This window comes from Lissotriton vulgaris, chromosome 6, assembly GCF_964263255.1.
Source record: "Lissotriton vulgaris chromosome 6, aLisVul1.2, whole genome shotgun sequence".
Classification (NCBI taxonomy): domain Eukaryota; kingdom Metazoa; phylum Chordata; class Amphibia; order Caudata; family Salamandridae; genus Lissotriton; species Lissotriton vulgaris.
The window spans coordinates 453,561,652-453,581,199 of record NC_141694.1 but is presented as its reverse complement, the minus strand read 5'-3'; positions in this window follow the sequence as shown (position 1 = coordinate 453,581,199).

Below are 19,548 nucleotides of genomic sequence, written 5' to 3'. Positions count from 1 at the left end.
TCTGACTTGAATGGTGGAAGGCGGACTCTCTGGGTTCTTCCGGTGAGGAACGAGGTGATCCATTCCAGTGCTTTTCCTTGGATTCCGACGTTTCTGAGGCGCTGTAAAAGGGTGCTATGACAGACTGTGTCGAAGGCTGCGGAGAGGTCGAGGAGGATGAGGGCGACTGTGTCTCCATTGTCCAGTAGAGTTCGAATTTCGTCTGTTGCTGCGATGAGGGCGGTTTCAGTGCTGTGTTTGGCTCGGAAGCCGGACTATGAGGGGTCGAGAGATTTGTTGGTTTCGAGGAAGGCGGCGAGCTGGTTGTTGACCGCTTTCTCGATGACTTTGGCCGGGAATGGAAGGAGCGAGATAGGGCGGTCGTTTTTGAGTTCGGTGGGGTCAGCTGTGGGTTTCTTCAGAAGGGCGCTGAGTTCGGCATGTTTCCAACTTTCCGGGAAGGTTGCGGAGTTGAGGGAGTAGTTGATGACGTCTCGGAGGTGCGGTGCTATAATGGAGTCTGCTTTGTTAAAGATGTGGTGAGGGCAAGGGTCTGTGGGGGATCCTGAGTGAATAGAGTTCATCAGACGGATGGTGTCCTCAGTGGAGATTGGTTTCCAGTCATTGAGGATGTTCAAGGGGGGTGGGGGTCCTGCAGAGGGTTGGGTGGGTTGGTCTTCGGGTCGGTTGTCGAAGCTGTTGTGGATGTCTGCAATTTTGTTGTGGAAGAATGAGGCTAGGGAGTCGCAGAGGGCTTGAGAGGGGGTGATGTCGTTGGAGTTGGCTGAGGGGTTGGTAAATTCCTTGACGATGTTGAATAATTCCTTGCTGTTGTGGGCGTTGCTATCTAGTCGGTCCTTGAAAGCGGCTTTCTTGGCATTCCGGATCAGTTGGTGGTGTATGCGGGTGGCGTTTTTGAAGGCGTCCTTGGTGCTGGTGTTTGGGTCTTTTTTCCAGGCCTTCTCAAGGGAGCGACAGAGTTTCTTGGATTTTTTAAGATCATCGTTGAACCAGGAGCCCTTCTTGCTGCCTAGTTTGATTTGTCGTTTTTTCAGTGGTGCTAGGATGTCGGCGCTGTTGGATAACCATTGGGTGAGGTGAGTGGCTGCTTGGTCGGGGTTTGAGGAGTGGGTTGGGGGGTTTTGAAGAAGCGATGAGGAGATCTGGTCGATGGTGATTTTGTTCCAGTTTCTTTGCAGAGTGGGTTGGGGGTGGTTGTTGGATGTGGGCTTGTTGTAGGTATATGCAGGGCATATGCACTATCACCTGGGAGAGAACAAGAGGTACATGGGTTTCATACACATTCCACATGGAGCAGAAATATATTTCAGGGTGTGTGCTACATATTTACCTAGCAGATAACCATCTCCAAAATCGCCATAAAGTAGCCGTCTATATTTTCCACTGTTCTGGAATATGTAGGAGTCGTGCGTGCTCCCTGGAAATTTAGCTACTATGTCGGTGATGATGTTTCCTGCATTGCATATCACCTGCACGTTGATGGAGTGCGTAGACTTACGGTTTCTGTGTATGTGTTCCGTGGCTGCAAGTGGGCATAGAGGAATGTGGGTGCCATCAATGCAGCCTATCACATGTGGGAAGTGAGCCAGTCCATAGAAGTCTGTTTTAGTATTGGCAAGTTCCGCAGGTGTGTCAGGGAACTGTATGTAGTCTCCCATTCTCTGAGTCATGACATCCAGGAACTTCCTGAAGAAACGGGACCGACAGCTCTGGGATACTCCTCCTACTGCAGCTATCACACTCTGGTAGCTCCCAGAGGCAAGCAGGTGTATGCTGCACAGCACCTGGACATGGGGAGGTATGGCATGGGCCCTGGGTGTTGGATGATCCAGGTATGGGTGGAGGTCCCTTATTAAGTCCATGATGGTATTGGGGTGCAGCCTGTACCTCTGGAGTATCTCAGGCTCAGTCAATTGGAACAGAGTGATCCTCTGCCTGTACACCTGCTCCTCCCTTTGCCATACCCTCAGTCCTGCAGCCTGTAGCCTTCGCCTCCTCGCTATCACATAGAGTGCAGCCATGTTGACTGGAGGGTTGCATTCTGGGAGCCTTTTTATAGCATCCACATGGTTACCACCACCTTTCAGTCCATGGTAAAATCCGACTCAGAAATACCGAATTTGGATGAATTCGGTATTTTTTCCCTTTCCTACATCTCGATGGCCATGTTTTGTGATTACTTGTTTCCCGAATCGGTGTATACCGAGTCAGTATTTATCCGATCGGTGAATTCCGAATCGGTAAATATCGAATCGGTTATTTCCGAGTCCGAATTTTACCGCTTGATGTTTACCGATTCGTTTATTTTTTTGGCACCTACATCTCATTCTCGCAATACCGCTCGGTAACAGCCGATTTTACCGATTTGGGGCCGTTACCGACCAGTATTGGCCGACCAACATCTGGCCCTCAATGTCCTGCTCTTTTATTTTGACATAATGTGTAATTGTTATGATTTTCTGTTACATTGTGGAACCTAATGTAAAGCGATCTGATACCTTTGGGTCTAGCCAGCGCTATATAAAACTCTTTAAATCAATAGGGAGTGAAGATTTTGGAAACATGTCTCAATGTTGTTTCAGTGTTGAAGCAAGAACAAGAACCTGATTACAAGTTGTCAAGCAGCGCACTGGAAGAAAGATATAATGAAAAACAATGTAAGACGATTCTTTCTAATATTTTTGGGAAAAAGGAAATTTAAGACACAGAGTGATTATTTGCTCAGGATAAGAGATCTGCAATGTTTTTTTAAGCAGTGATGCTACTGCTGTGTTGTAGCATTCATAATAATCACTAAGATATGGCTCACTGGAAACAATGGTGAGCAATAGTTGGAAATGTCAGAGCACTGTGGCACAACATTAATACATTTGTATGGCCCTCTGATAAGGTTACTATCATTTCCAGCCAAGTGGCAATGCCAGGGTAGATAGGGCTTCTGCTGCTGAATCAGTCACTTTTTGGCCTTAGGATTGGGCACTTTGCCCCTACTATGATGTGGTTAAGTACTTAGGTTTGTGTTCAAAAACCTGTTAAACTTGTTGAATATCTGATTTGTACATTTTATCTTTTTACAAGTCCCTAGTACATGGTACAACCTCTACTCAGGCAATGCAAATGAATACTTTAAGTAGGCAACATCACTCCTTCTGTCACCCACAAAAGTAGCACTGTAAAACCTGTCTTCTGGTTGGCCACTGCGGCATGGGTGTGCCTTTTTATACTGCCATTTTGACCGAGCAAAATACAACGTCCATTTTATTACTTATAAGTCATCCCTAAACTAGGGTTTACAAGTATTGGGATTGGGTGCCTGGTTTGTAAAGGTAGGACATGTGTATTTTAATATTTTACATGTCCTAGCAGTGAAAAACCTCCAAAGTCAGTTTTCCCTGTGGCAAGACAGGCTCTCCCATAGGTTAACACTGGTTTACACTTTTACATTAAATAAGTGTTACATTCAATCTGGTAATAGGTAGAAAAATATTTCAAGGACTCATTTTAGTCATCATTTAAAATTAAACTTAATGGTGAAGTCAGATTTTATATTACTATTTTGGAAATTACACTTTTATAAAGTTGTCTTTTCCCCACCTAAAACCAAAAGGCGTTCTTGCCAGTATCCAAGTGTCACCTGACCCCTGATGGTTCCCTTGTTATGAGATGTGTATTTCTCTCAGACATTGGACAAAGCGCTAACACTGGGCATGAATGTGAATCTCACATTCTGCTCCTAAGAACACTCTGAACCTGTGACTAATCAGAACAAGGACTGTCCTGCTGTCTAAGAACCAGAAGGATGACTCGGCCTGCTTGTCCTGAACCTAGGACCCCAGAAGTGACCCCAAGGGTCAGTTGTCTGACCTCCTGTTTGAACAACAGGGAACAACAACAAGCTTCATAGAGGCCTCTTTCCCTGCACCTGTAGCTGACCAGTCTCAACTGGATCTGCCCTCGCCCCTACAGCTGACCTCTGTTGGGGTCAGTCCTAAACCCCAAGTGGTGTCTTGTATGTCAGTGAATGTAGGGGGCTCCATCTGGAAAGAGACTGATTAGAATCCTATCACGTTGAGGCTTTCCTGTGCACCGACATCAGACTTTGCCTGCTCTGAGATTTTCCACCTTTGTCACTGACCGCTCTTCAGCAGCCCACTGCTGTCCAGCCCCATTCTGGATACAGCTTGCACATTGCTTTACCAATAACTCGATGAACACTTTTTCTCTATAAAAAGTTTCCAAGTCAGAAGGTAAACTTCCCACTGGAATGAACCTAGTCCCTACATCTGCTCTGTGTACCATCATTGTCAGACTTAGCTTTTGACTTTGACCCAATCTAGCGCAACCAGATATCATCAGTTAGTGCATAGAGCTTTTTAGAATAATTTTTAATTCAAACTTTAAAAATACATAGCTCCAGTTCTCCTTTTTTTTTTAAGACCTTTATTGCGTCATACTGCAAGAACACAGCTTCTGGCCTACAACCTCATTGGGCCGGCCGCAAATATCAATAATACATGTTTATCTAGTCTTATTGACACAGCCGTTCAGCTGACATCCATAGGCCCGGCGGCGTAGCAATGAAAAAAAGGTTGTATTCAGAACTTGCAGTATCAATGCAGGATATCTTTTCAGCCTTTTATTTTACATATGTCATGGACAAACATATCAACAAATAACCCCCCCCATAAACCCCTGGGATCCTGGTTGGATAGTAACCTTGAGTGAGGAAGACAGAGTAATGAAGACGATTTGGAAAACACAGTATCTGTAGGTTCAAATATGGCCATGGTGATACTCACAGCATGTATATACCTGAAGCACCCATTAAAAACAAAGGAGACCAGCTATGGTGCAGGAGGATGGCAGTGAGCAATTACAGCAGATGGAATGCTGTGCATCTGGAGGAACAAGTGACACGTGTCACGATCTATCCTTGTATGTGCTTGAACAGAAAAAACGCCCACAGCACGACAGTGGGAAACATTTCAAGACCATATCCACAAGAGTAGAGCAGTAGGGCATGTCAGAGAGAAAGAGCAAGGTCAATCATCTTCAGTAACTTTGGACAACATATAGGCAGTATAAGGCCCCAAATATCTCCTGGGCGCGAGACAGATGGGAGTTCTTCATAATAACATGTCAACTGATCGCGGCAATATGCCATTTCCTGTAGCCAGGTTTTACCATCAGGTGCTCTCCTCCCTCCCCAGCAAGCTGCCACTCTCCGTTTGGCAATTTGTAACGCCAATGCCACCAAGCGTCTCATTCCTAACGGCACACCAGATACTATGCCTAGTAGACATATGCGCGGGTCCATACCAATCGACACCCACGTCATTTCAGTCAATACTGCGTCACATCCGTCCAAAACGCAAACACTTGGGGGCACACCCAAGCTAAATGCATAAAGTTGGCCCCATCCACCCCACAACGCAAACAGGCAGTTGAGTCACGGAGCCCATATTTAGAAAGCTGCTCCAGAGTGTAATACCATTGCTGTAAAAATTTGTAGTGTATGTGTCTGAAGTTACCGTTAGCTGCAAATTTACCAGTCATAGTACAGCATTCAGACCATTCCTCATCCGTCAGCGGCTCCAGCAAACAAGCATCCCATCTAGCCCTTGCAACCACATTCATATCTCCCAAGTCTTCCTGTGACGCCGGTATAGTCGCAAAATCATCTTCACACGGGTAGTCGTAGTATACATCAACTGTAAAGCGCTTAGCGTAGGCGGTTCCATTGGAAATGACGGATAGAGATCGCGGACTGCGGCACGTAGCCTAACATAAGCAAATGTAGCCATAGTTTCGTTATTCGTATGATCCAGTATACTCTGTAATGCAAGGAATTTGCCTGCAGGAAAGACATCTCCCATGTCTGTATTCCTGCACCTTGCAACAGCTGTAGTGCCCCCACTTCACTTGATACTGAGATGTGTGCATGATGCAATAAAGGCATGGCCGGAGCATACAGTGGTAAGCGGTCTGAACGCTTCCCTAGGTCCCGCCAGGCTTTCGCAGTTAACTGCACCATGTCTACTTCACCTTTCTCGTATACCGAATGCGGATTCACTACCATCGCCTTTAAAGGCAGCGGATATATCGCTCCAGCCTCAATTGCTACATGAGGTGTATATGGCGGTGCCGAGATCCAGTACGAGGCAAAATGTGCCTGAGCGCACCACCATTTTGATCAAGGCTACCGGGTCCGCAAACAAAAGGGGTAAACGTATCCACCGTGTCACCTGATCCTCCAGTTTCGAAATCGCTATTCCATAATTAGCTCGGATTATTTATTGGGAGTCTCTGTGTACTCATATGCCCAGATACCGAACAGGCTCCGTGGCCCATTCTAAGGGGAACTCCAATGGAAAGGGTAGGGTAATGTCTGTCAGAGGCAACAATATATACTTATCCCAATTAATGGATAGACCAGAAAAGCGTTCAAATCTGATATACTCCGTAATCACCCCTTCAAGATATTTATTGGGCTCCCGGATATATAACACCATATCATCGGCATACATGTAAACCGCCAATGATCAGAGATGAAATCGTAAAGCTGAGGACACGTGTCTTTGCCTTAAGATACAGGCTAGGGGTTCCAAAACAATGGCAAATAATAAAGGCGAAAGTGGGCATCCCTGCCTCGTACCTCTCTGTATAGCAAAGGGCGCTGACACTCGACCATTAACACGCACACGCGCAATCAGATTGGTGTAGAGTAAGGTTATCCAATTGGTGTAGAGTAAGGTTATCCAGGATGTGAATACATAAGGCAACCCATGTGATGCAACACCGCCAACATATATCTCCAAGCTACAGAATCGAACGCCTTGGCCGCGTCTAGGAGGACCGCCACCGCAGCAAGATCAGGTTTAAGTAGGTGAAGAATCGCAAACAACGCTCTCAGGTTATGTGTCGTTGAACGCAGGGGTACAAAGCCAGAATGGTCCGGCAGTATCATATCGGGTAATATCAGACGCAGGCGCGTAGCCAACACTTTAGCTAGTATCTTCACGTCAGTATTCATCAGGGATAATGGGCGATAGGACTCACACCGGTCCTGCTGTTTACCGGGATTCGGGAGAGCCACCAGAAGGGCCTCTCTCATCGTCGCTGGAGGTTGCCGGAGGTTGTCCTGTTCTAGAGCCTTCTCCAGCACAGTCGCCAAATGAGGCAAAAGTAAGCGCACATACTCTTTATAGAATTCTGACGGAAGCCCGTCGGTGTCTGCTGCTTTACCATTTGGCAATGCCGCAATCGCATCCCTTAGTTCCCCCTCTGTGATGTGATGCATTAAAAAATCTTGTTGCCCCTTCGACAGCCAGACCAATGCTACATCTTCCAAGTATTGCGCTATCTCTTTTTCTCTCTTATGTTCGTACATGTGCGTGTAATATTGCGCAAAACAATCTAGTATACTGTCCGCATCCGTCACAATCCATGTTTGGCCCATGGTTCCTTAAGTCTATCTGCCAGTCCACGCCCCGGGCGACCACCCTCCCCATAGTACCGTGATCTAGTGTGCTTGGACAAATATTTAACTTCCTGTTCCGCCAGTTCATTATACTCCGTAATTTTCGAACGTATGTCAGCCAACAGATTTTCGTCTGGCTTTCGCTCGCATTGCCGCTCCAGGCTCAACAGCTCACGCTCCAGTCTATCCATGGAGGCCCTGAGTGACTGAGCACCCCATCTTGCAAACCAATACATGCCCCACGCAGCTTCACTTTGAAGGCCTCCCAAACAATACACGCATCATCCACCGAGCAGTGTGGCTCAATGGTGTGGAGAAGTGTGGCTCAATACTAAGAGCGGCAGACCCTGATGCAGAGGTCTAGCCCAGGACCAGGGTTCAATTCCCCGCCACGGCTGGTCTTGGGCTCAAAATTTCACGGACCTGATAATTCTCGCCTCAGTGCATATTCTAATCATAGAGTCCCACTCTGCAACTCTGGGCAATAGCTTGCTTAATCTCCACAACGGCCTCCACAACGCTGAGGATGCCTGGCTTCACCTTGGGGGTGTCCAGGAGTGAACACAGGGAAAGCCAGGACGGGTTCCACAGCGGTATTCGTACAAGCGCCTAGAGACCCTTGCGGGTGAGTAGTGCGCTATACAAGTATCAATTTACATTTACATTTACTGAGCCAACATTTCTGTCAAAATAGTCCTCAATTATCTCACGCAAACCCTCACGCAGCACTTGATCAGATAAAGCCCCAGGTGGCAGTCGCCACAAAAATGGTGCCGGTGCATGCAACGGCATCCATACTTCCATCAATACAGGAGCATGAACCGACAACGTGCGAGGCAAATGCTCCATCTTCAACACCCAACCACTTACATCTTTTGTCACCAGCCAATAGTCCAAACGTGACCAAGTATCATGCGCAGACGTGTAGCAGGTGCCCTCTCTCGTACCCGGATGTCCAAGACGCACACATCCACTAGGCCTAGCACACTCATGCCATCCCTCGCTGTCCCGCTCGCTCTTTTTGCCGTGCTTTGTTGATCCTCCTTTCTATCCAAGTCACTGTCTAACGTCACATTCAAATCGCCCCCACAGATAAGTGCAGAGGGAGGTAGGGCATACACCTTGTTCCATAAAGTGACATCAAAATCAGGGTCATCAATATTTGGCCCATACACGTTGATCATTGTTATAAGTGTGCTACACAATTTGCCATGCAAAATAATACAACAACCCTCTTTTTCTACCTCCTCATGTAAACTCACAAACAGAATATTCTTTTTTATCTGGATCATAACACCCCTGGCATATGAGGAATACGAAGTTGCTCATCTCGTCCCCGCCCACTGTCTAGCTACCGTCTCTGCCGCCTGACCTCTAAGGTGCGTCTCTTGTAAGAAGACTACCTGCACATCATGCCTATTCAGGTACGCTATCACCTGCCTGGTCTTTTGTGGTCTGTTTAGTCCCCGCACATTTCAAGTTAGCCAAGAAAGCTTGCCTCCCTTATCCATAGGGGTCATTAGCATGTAGATCCTGCCATATAGTCAGTGAATTACCTCTCAACCTTTTTTTTTTTTTTTTAATTGAAAGTTCATGACAATATAATGTACTCTATACAAAATAGTAAGTATTAATACAAGATTATAGATATACACACAGGAAGATAAATAGACATAGTAATAGTAAAAAAGCTGACATAACATAGGGTAATAAATACAATACATACGCTAATACTGGCTACGATAAATGTTTTAGATGCTATGGGCCCCCACTTTTTAACTGTCTCCATGATGCCAATGGCGCCCAAATCCTTAATCCCATTTCCCTGGATTTTGCACCCTTTAGAGCGTATAATTCTGACTCGATGTTATGAATCCCGAGCATCCTGCACATCCACATTTGGAAGGTAGGGGCCTCAACGTCCTTCCATGCAGCAGCAATTAAGATTCTAAAAACAGCTGTTGATATAAAAACAAGTGTCTCGGATTCTGTGTTTAGGCCCAGTTTAGCGTCACACCCAATTATTAAAAGTGTAGGGGATAGGTCTATTTTGACAGCTAGCAGCCCCTCTAGAAACTTTTCAATTTCATTTTTAATTGTCCCTAATTTCCCACAGCTGCAAAACATATGTAGAAGGTCAGCCGGACCATTATCACATCTAGGGCAATTACTATGCTCCCTCTTCCCCCATTCATACAATTTAGCCGGAGTGTAATATAGGTTGAAGAGAGTCTTAAAGTGCTGTGCTCTTAAGTTTGAGGAACGTAGGAACCTTTTATCCATTAGGATAGCTTTATCCAAATCGATGTCAGGATCGCTCAGTTTATCAGCCCAAGTGGCCTCAGTCTTAAGAATATCATCAGGAAGCGTTTCCAAGAATAAAACATAGAGTGTTCTGATTCTGCAACCACCTCCCTTCATGTAGTCTAGTATTGTACAATCTTTTGATATGTCTATTCTTGGTCTTTTGATTTTATTGTATTGGCCAGCTGCTTATATTTGAACTCTTGATATCCTTGGAGGGAATATCGTGTCTTCAGAAGTTCAAGGGGCCTCAAAACATCTTTTGTCATCACTTGGCCTAAAGTCGTGATTCCCTGTCTTTCCCAGTGTTTCCATGGGCCATCTCTACTTAGATGTGGAAATAGTCCTGAATTCCAGAGTATAGTATGTTTATTAAACTTTGGGATACTCTGGTTCTTCTGTATAGAGGACCATAGCCCCCAGATGTCTTCCAAAACTTTATAACCTGTTGCCTTATAAAAACGTTTATCGTATTTCCTTAACAATACCCCATGTGCCTCACTCCCTAGAGCCAGCTGGTAGATAGATAGATTATTTTTTATCTGGATCATAACACCCCTGGCATATGAGGAATACGAAGTTGCTCATCTCGTCCCCGCCCACTGTCTAGCTACCGTCTCTGCCGCCTGCCCTCTAAGGTGCGTCTCTTGTAAGAAGACTATCTGCACATCATGCCTATTCAGGTACGCTATCACCTGCCTGGTCTTTTGTGGTCTGTTTAGTCCCCGCACATTTCAAGTTAGCCAAGAAAGCTTGCCTCCCTTATCCATAGGGGTCATTAGCATGTAGATCCTGCCATATAGTCAGTGGATTACCTCTCAACCTATGAAAAATAAACATGCCGCTCGTCTTCCAACTCCAAAAATTAAATACACCTCGATAGCGTCCAAAGGACACCTTGTGACTCCCAAAGCATGCCATCCAACAAACCTGGATCCTGCAGTCAATCCACCCCAACCCCCCACCCACTTCAGCTCCCCCAACCTGCCAAAGCCAACCCCTACCCACTTGTCCCCCCCTACCCACTCCGGTCATAGGTTCAAAACATTCTTGTACATTCCTGTCTGCTCCCTTCATCCCCCCACCCACTTCAGCTTCCCCAACCTGCCAAAGCCTTCCCTAACTCCCCGGTCCCCCCTCCACCTTCCCAACCGCAAGTAGATTGTGGGGTACTCCCATACGTGGGGGCGTAGAGGCTTGTAACTCCCGTATGCAGAAATACGGGAGGTGACCAAGCCACAAATGTGAGCATCCAACTTCCCCAACCGGAACCTGCACCCGGCCAGGATATTCAAAAACATCGTAAATGGAGGACTAGAGATCAATCCCACAATTGTACAACGCCATCTCAATATCGGAATCATAACTCTGTTTTAAGGGATCAAACTCCAGTCCCTTAACAACACATTATCATCACAATAGCAGAATCACAAATACTGTTCATCAAGAGTCAACAATACCAGCAGTGCATATACTTCGCAATAGTCTAGCGCAAGCAAGGCGAACTGTGCCGTGAAAATCAGCATTTCAACTTGTAAAGTCTCCAGGGAACTCCAGTACAGTTATAAATCCACAAGACATGTGTAGAACTACGATCAGCTTTCTTCATTTGGTTCATCATCCCCTTCCTGCGCCATAGCCGAGTCACGCTTATGCTTCTTCTGTTTTTTGGCATACTCCATGGTGGCTTTCGGCGAGGTGAATATTTTATTGTCCGATGGTGCACCTATCCGCAACCGGGCAGGATATAGCATGGCGTATGGTATGTCCTCTTTGCGGAGAAGTTGTTTCACGCCATTGAATTCTTTCCGCGCCGCCTGCACAGCCACGGTAAAGTCGGGGAAAATTTCCAATTTGTTGCCCTGATAGTCGATGGTGCCCTTTTCCCGTGCCAAGAGAAGGAGTGCATCCCTGTCTCCATAGTTTAAGATACAGGCAACCATGGGACGCGGAGGTGTACCCGGCACTGGTCTGTTCGCTAAGGAGCGGTGCGCACGTTCCACAATAAACATTGTGGATAGTTGGTCCGATCCGAAGATGTCTATAAACAAACGTTCCATAAAGTCTTCTATCTTACCCACATTCGTGGATTCCGGCAGCCCCGTGACGCTGATGTTGTTGCGCCCGGACCACCCCTCCAACTCCTCATTCTTAGCTTGAATGACTGCCAGCACACGCTCCATGTTGAAGACTTTGTCAGTGATTGTTGTAAGGCCGTCTTCCGTAGCTGACACCCTTTGCTCCACCTCATCCATTCTCTCATTCTGCCTTTCAAATTGTGTGGACATGTGGTCCAGTCTGTGATTTACCGCCTCCATGGTACCTTCTATTGATGGCAATGTTTTTTGCATGGCCATGAGCATGGCCTCCAAATTCCGTGCCCCCCCGTTGCTCCTGGTAAATCAGCAGTAGAAGTGGCCTGTGAGGATGACATTGCAGTTTTGCGTGTGTCAAAGCTTAGCTTAGGTTGATTACGCTCAGGCCTGCACATGTCGCCGATCACCAATGCAGACAAGATGCAACTATACAAAATCACTTGCAATAGTAAGTGGGCGGTTGGTGGAACACCTATGTTGGTCAAACAGTCCCCCGGCAACACTATTAGCAACCAAGCACTTCAAAATAGATCGTGGGCACAGCCAAAATTAGCATCCAGTTTTAGTAGGTGGGCATAGTAGGGCCCCCAGCCAGCCAACCGCTCATTCAATCCTCACAGTATCTAGCTGAGTCAGGCCTACGCTCCCAATGCTGGGTCCGATGTTGCTCAATCTTCGGCACAGCAAATTCCGGCAGACATTATCTCACGTACCGGCCCGTATGTTTCAAAGGCCCTGAACGCCCCAGAAAGAGGGCCTGTCTCCACTCGAGGCTCCCCAGCAGCCCACTGTTCACCTCCTCTCAATCCAGCCGCTCCAGCCCCCGCCCCGCCTCCGCCGATGGCAGCTCGCACGGCCTAGGTCAGCCACACGCCACCTCCGCAGCCTTGGCCTCCCCCAGCCTCCAGCCCCACTCACCGCAACCGGCCCGGGCAGAGCCGTAGGCCTTCTGCAGCCAGCTAGTCAAAGCGCGAAACCAGGTGGTGCAGGTCGTAGCTGGCATCTCCTCTGTCTCCGCTCCGGTAGCCACAGCAGTCTTCACTCCTCCTCAGGCCGACAGGCCCCGATCACCGCACCAGTCACCAGGCGAGCTCCGGCAGCTCTGGGCCCGCTCCCGCCACCATGCGTCAGAGCCCGCGGCGGAAGGGAATGGGCACCGCGATACGTCGTTGAAGGGCGCCGCTGCCAGGAAACCACACAGATCGGCGCCGCAGGTCAGCAGAAGTGGATTACTACCGATTTAGTGGGTAGATGACGCTGGATATCGCGGATATTTAGCAGATGTTGGCTCAGTCTGGCAGAGCCTCACATAAGTGCGGCCATCTTGCTGTGCGCCCTCTAGCGCCCCCCCAGCTCCAGTTCTACTTGTTATATTATTGTTGTTCTGGAAGCATTTCATTAATTATAATATTACTTACTTTTCTACAGTGTTGGAACTTGTCTTGTGCTGGGTTGGCACTTTATTACACTTCTTTACTGCATAAAAACTTTACACATTGCCTCTAAAGTTAAGCCTGAGTTCTCTGTGCCAACTACCATTATTGACCATAATGTGGTAACTTTTGTTGTTAAGTCAGATTGTGAATATCATCTGAAGTGTGTTCTCACATCCTTCAACTAATACTCCAAATTCCTATACCACCCATTACACCTCAATTTTATTTATTAGTTAGAAGCTACAGCTCAACAGATGCCCTCTATACTTCAGAATTAGCTGTCCACCTATGTTATAACTTTCATGTTGGCAGTTTAAACATAGGTGCCCTAAATATTTACACATATCCTTATAAAGTGGCGGTCATGCTTACTTCTTTCTTTTCAGGAACTTACATTTTGGCATGACTCATTAAGAGGCTAGTAGTAAAATCTTTGGCCAACCATAAGGATAGATTCTTACATCCTGAAAAGTTGACAAGTTATTTTTGACACTTTTTAATAAGTTATAATATTATTCTAATTTAAGGCACTTATTGTATATATTTCAGAATGTGGAATAACTTTGAGGTCCCTGTCCTGACATGGTTCTTGGCTCTATTTTGGAGTGATGATGACTTTAAGCTTGCTAACATCTATAATCTGTATTCTTACCTTGTGTTGGCCCTTTTAAGCCCTTTCTTCCAGACCTAGAAGAGGATAGCTGCTTAATATGATGATAGATCCCTTATTCTTGATTCTAATCCATCTATTGCCTATTGGCTTTGACATAATTATGTGTCCTTTCATTATCCTGCCTATAGTAGAGGGTGGATCCTGTAGTCCTGACTTTATATTACATATTGGTATGGTTTGTGAAGGTACTTTGACAGAGCTAAGTGTTATAACATCCTTCTCAGGCCTACAAGGCCCAGAACTAGAGAGACTCCATTTTGATTTCTGCCCCTGCAGAACTGAGATGCTTGCAGGGTAAAGGTAATGTTTTTGTTTTGAGCTGTTGTCTGCTAGGGGAAAACCAGCCAGGACTGGTTCTTATCGGAAGAATGTGTTTGCCTCTTGGGCCCGGACGTAACATGCAGATGGCCACTGCGGTTGCGCGGAGAGCTCTGGAGCTAGCACAGGAATTTGGTGGGAGGCAGCCCCCTGTTGGAAATTTCCATGAGGGGAGAGGATTCCATATCAGCGAAGTGCAGGAGAGGAGGAGTGGTCAGTCAGTTTGGTTCTTGAAGAGTGAGGAGTAGAATGGTTGCTGGAGCTGAAGAGTACAGTTCAGTTCAATTGGTTTTCCGGTATGGAGAGAGAAGGCAGATAATTGCTGAAGCTGGAGAGAGCAGTCATATGAACAAAGTTGGAACTATCAGCTGGAGATGCCAGTTTATCAGAATGCATTAAAGCAGTTACCAGTCAGATGAAGGAGCTGAAGCTGCCAGCTGGAGCAGTTGAGCCAGAGGAGTGAAGCTGTGGTGACGGAGGGAGAGAGAGAGAGCCCTGATTCCACCAGAGAGAGAGAGAAACATTCCTTCTATTAGGTGAGGTAGTCTGAACTAGTTTGCTTTACACTTACACCTTAATCTTGTCTTTTATTCCCTAGGCTATTGTATTGCTAATCCTTTTTCTTTCAGCGGTGTGTAGTCTATTTACAGTTTCTGTTACTTACAGAGACCCTGCAGATCTGTGTATGTGTCTATTCCCATTTTATTGTTATTGTAATAAAGATACCCCAGTTCTTAGTGAACCAGTGTGCATGTGTTGTTCTTATGATAGAGCTAACCTTTCTTCTAACCAGATGCTACATGTAGCAACTGATGGATCAAAAGGGAGTAGGAGTGCTTAAATCAGGGAATAACTTTTGCATACAGTGTGTGTCTCTTGTTCTTAAAGCGCAGGTAACCTTTCCTTCTAGTCAGGTGTTACAGCCAGAACAGATGCTGCCCCTGATCAGGTACGTAGCCACTGAATAATTAGGGAGAGAGAGGAGCCCTTGAGCTAGGAGAATAAATTATACACTAAGTAATTTGGCCATTCCATACTATTATTGTAGTAGTGAACCTTTAGTGAATAGTGAGAGAAACTTCCCAACATAGAGAGAGAGAGAGCTGAAGGTATTCATAGGAAAGTGATCGTCGTTGGTAAGCGGCGTTAATGAGAACACCAGGTGGGAAACTGGTGCATAGGTCCGCCGGATTGTGGACCGGGCTGTGAGTGAGAGAACACTAGGGAGGACACTAGTGAATAGGTCCGCCGGATTGTTGACCGGGCTGTGAGGGAGAGAACACTAGGGGGGAAAACTAGTGTGTAGGCATGCAGGATTGCGACTTGCCGAGCGAGCACTGATTGTGGTCAGTGTGTAATGGTAAATAATCAGAACTGCCCTAGGGTAGATTAGTCTGGACCCATGTGGTCGCGAGACTATGAGGTATGAGTGTGGTGTAGGGCATGGACGTCCTTAGTAATCAGTGAGTATTCCTAGTAATCCCTATAGATTTAGTGGTGTTTCTGATGATATGAGTTTGTATATTGCGAGTTCCCCATCCTCAGGTAGGTACCCAGGGGCCTGGACAGATGGGTCCTGAGGAGGGAGGTGGTTGCGTTTCGGCTGGGTTGGTGGTGCTCTGAGGAGCTGATCCTATTTGGTCCGAGAATCCGGCCGTTACAGTCCCTTAATGGCGCAAGAGCACATTAACCATAAGTCAGCACCAGTTCTCCCTGTGTATTGTAGTAGATGCAGTTTATAGTAATTTCAATGTACTTTCAAGTGGAAAAACCGTTTGCCATCACTTTGGCATAGCCATTGTTGCTTGCATTTCTGTCCTCATTTTGGGTACCTGTCTGTCTTTAGCACAATGCAGCTGGTAGGGTGGGGTTCCTAAAATGCTGCTTGTAATATATCTAGAAAAGTACCACTTTAAAGCATGCAAGTTCATACCATGCCTCGGCAACTAAATGACTTCTTGAGAGGCCTAATAATCAAGAAAGAAGAGAAAACACAACCGGAAAGTCAGCATCGGTTCTCCTGTTATATTGTGAAGTATGTAGCTTATAGTATTCTTGAATTACTCACAAAAAGAACATAGATTGCCATCAGTGTGGTGAAATTAGTCCCTGAATTTGTGGACAGGTGTTTAAAGGTTCTTGCTTGTCTTCATCAGAAAGTAGCAGTTAGGTTTATGAGGGGTGCATGCAATGCAGCTTCTACAACAATTAACTGAGCCATACTACACTTGGGAAGACTATTACTAACATGCCCGCAGTATGCTCCTACTGCCTTGAAATTGTGACTCCTGCCAGATGGGCCACTTGGGATGCACCGGACTCTGGAAAGGTACTAGACCTGAGGAGCTGAAAGCAGTCTGCTACATATCAACACAACTTAGGACTGCTTTCCTCTGATGAAAGACCAACGTCTTGACACACAAACCAAAGATGAACTGGTCTGGCTGATCCTATTTTTGATTGCAAAGACCTTCAACTGAGAGTAAAAGTAATGCATATATCTGCATGTGCATGATGCACTTGGGGAGGTGGTGCTAACATGCAAGCATTGTGTTCTCACCCCCTTGAAACTTGGAGCCCCATCTTTAGATTCAAACAAATAACTACAGGTTACACAAAAATCTCTATACATGTTCGGTAACCAAAGTAGATAACAAAAGAAAAATTGTTGCACATACGTGTTTAATCCCCTCTTAATATATCATACACCATGGTTGTCTCTTATTGTTGTTAATACAAAATGAGATGATAGTTATCTGTATATTATTTGGTAGTTCAGATTATTACTGAAGTATCTAACAAGTACCAAGTAATGGTGAGTCTAGTGGGCTTTACCCTTATGTGTTGTCTCTTTGTGAATGAATAAATTATTAGATTAAGTGGATGTGGTCCTCATCGAGTAAAAGGGGCACTGTAGTTACTCAGTCCAGTTTGGTCTCATTAATTTTAACGTGTGATCAACCCTTGGTAGTGGCAGCACAGAGTAGACATTCTTAACTTAGGAGAAATCTATAAAGCAATCATCAGTACCAAAACAGTTAAAAAGTAGGAAGCACAACTAAAAATAGCACTCTAATGTATAGACATAAAGAACCTATTAATAAACAAATAGCCACAAAAACAACTCAAATCTAATGCAGGGAACCAGAGTTATGATTTTGTATAGTCTTAGGTGTGTCTAACACCAAAAAAGAGGGGTCTAGGCTGGGACAAAGTCAAAGCCTAATACTGACCGTGATGGAGTGCAGGTCAGTTACAGGGACCAGGTTTATCCCAGTTGAAACTTTACCTTCTGACTCAGGCATTTCACTGGAGAAAAATCCTCATCAATGAAGTAATGAGCAGGTTATGGTGCTAGCTAGATCCCGTGGTCGCTGCTTTACAGTGGCTGGTTGAATCACAGTGCCTTGGTGGGAGGCTTGGCTCCAGTGGGAAGTTCGAGGCTCCCAATAAATGGAAAACTCCAAGTGGGTGAAGTGCAATGTCTGGGCAAAGGAAGGTGCCGTCGTCAATGGGGTACTGATTGGCGTTTGGTTCCAGTGAAACCTCTACATTTGGATTCAGAATTTTTCGGAAGTCTGGATCTTTTCAGTAGGACAAACCAGCTCTGCGGCAGTCCGTAAACCCTGGTTCTTCTTTGCTGAATATTCTTTCTAATTGTCCTGTTTTGCAATTTTGAATTGGGACAGAGTATCGTCAGCCAAGGGTCTAGGATTGCTCGGGGGTTAGGACTCAATCTCCCACAAACCACCAGCTGGGTTCAGGGAAAATCAAGTTGAAACTGGTTTGCTGGGATCTGCAGGGATTTCATCTTCTGGCAGCTTTTGTGTTCCTGGAACTGAACTGGAGGCAAGCCAACTAGCCCTTGGGGTCCACTCTTCTTTCCCGTGTACAAGTGGGGAGAAGATCCAGCTCTTTGGGCATTCTAGCCACAGAACTCACAGCAGATGCAGTCCTTCTTTTGTCTTCTACAAGCCAGAGGAGTTAGTCCTTCTTTTGTCCTTGACAAGCTAGAGGTTTTAGGAGGAGAGTAATGAGTGGCACTTTTATGCCCTGTGTCAGGATGTGGGTGTCGGGCATTCCTAACTAACGAGGAAAAAGTTCCCAGAAGAGCCTCTACCTGCTCATGAAGTCCCCCTGTGTTTTATACTATAAACAATGCCATATTGCGTCTCTCTTCCATAAACCAATTTGGACGAACCTTTCTTCACTTGTGCAAATCTCTAGGCACAACCCGAATCTGTGTCTAGGGAAATGAGAAAACTCCACCTACAAACCAGTTCTGAAACAAGTTTTCCCCCATTGTGACTGGTGCCATTCTGGCTACTTGGACAAGAGCAGTAGTAGGCCTAGCTGTGAGGCATATCTACCAGTGAAAGTGGATGCTCCTTTTAAGTTTGTGTAGTTGGCAGGCAACAGGCCACCGTGTCAGGAGGAGTTCACAACTCCTTCCAACCAAGGCCATTTTGCTCCTTTTTGTGGGAGTCATTCACACCTCCCCGCAGGGTGCCAGCAGGCTTCCAGGTGACAACAGAAGAATAACTTTGCAATGACTAGTAGCAGCTTTAGGTGGGAAATGCAAACTTGCTAAACTTTCTAAAAGTCGCATTTCCAAAATAGTATTTTAAAATTCAACATGTTAAACATGCGTACACAAGCACTTAAAAAGATGCCTAATGCTAAGGCATGTGGAATTTATAGATTTCCATCTGATGTGTATAAACTCTTTGCTAAGGAGCTTTTGCCTTTTTTAACGGATCTCTTTAATTATTTGAAATAGAGGGAGTTGAGGTTCCTTCCTATTTCAAGGACTTTACTAAGTTTTTTCAAAAAATATAAAAATTCAAAAAATGCGAATTCCTATTGGCCTCCTTAACACTCATTACAAACTTTTGATGAAGGTTTGGGCTACTCATATTAAACGTGCAGCACAGCTTTTATTCCAAAAGGCTCATAGTGGGTCTGTCGCTAATCTTCTTATGACAGCAATTACTCAGGTTTTAACACAGGTGGTTATTTCTCTATCAACCAAACAAAAGCGGTGATAATGATGATTGACGCTGAAAAGGCATTTGATCTTGTTTAATGGGATAGCTTGTTTTTTAGCTTGCATAAATTTGGGTATCCTCCACAATAAACCTCCATACTGGTGAATTTATACCACGTTGGAAATTCTAGGTTGGCCGGCATGGTATTATGTTGTATTCTCTGCACTTATGTTTCTCTGTATCCCTTTAAGTC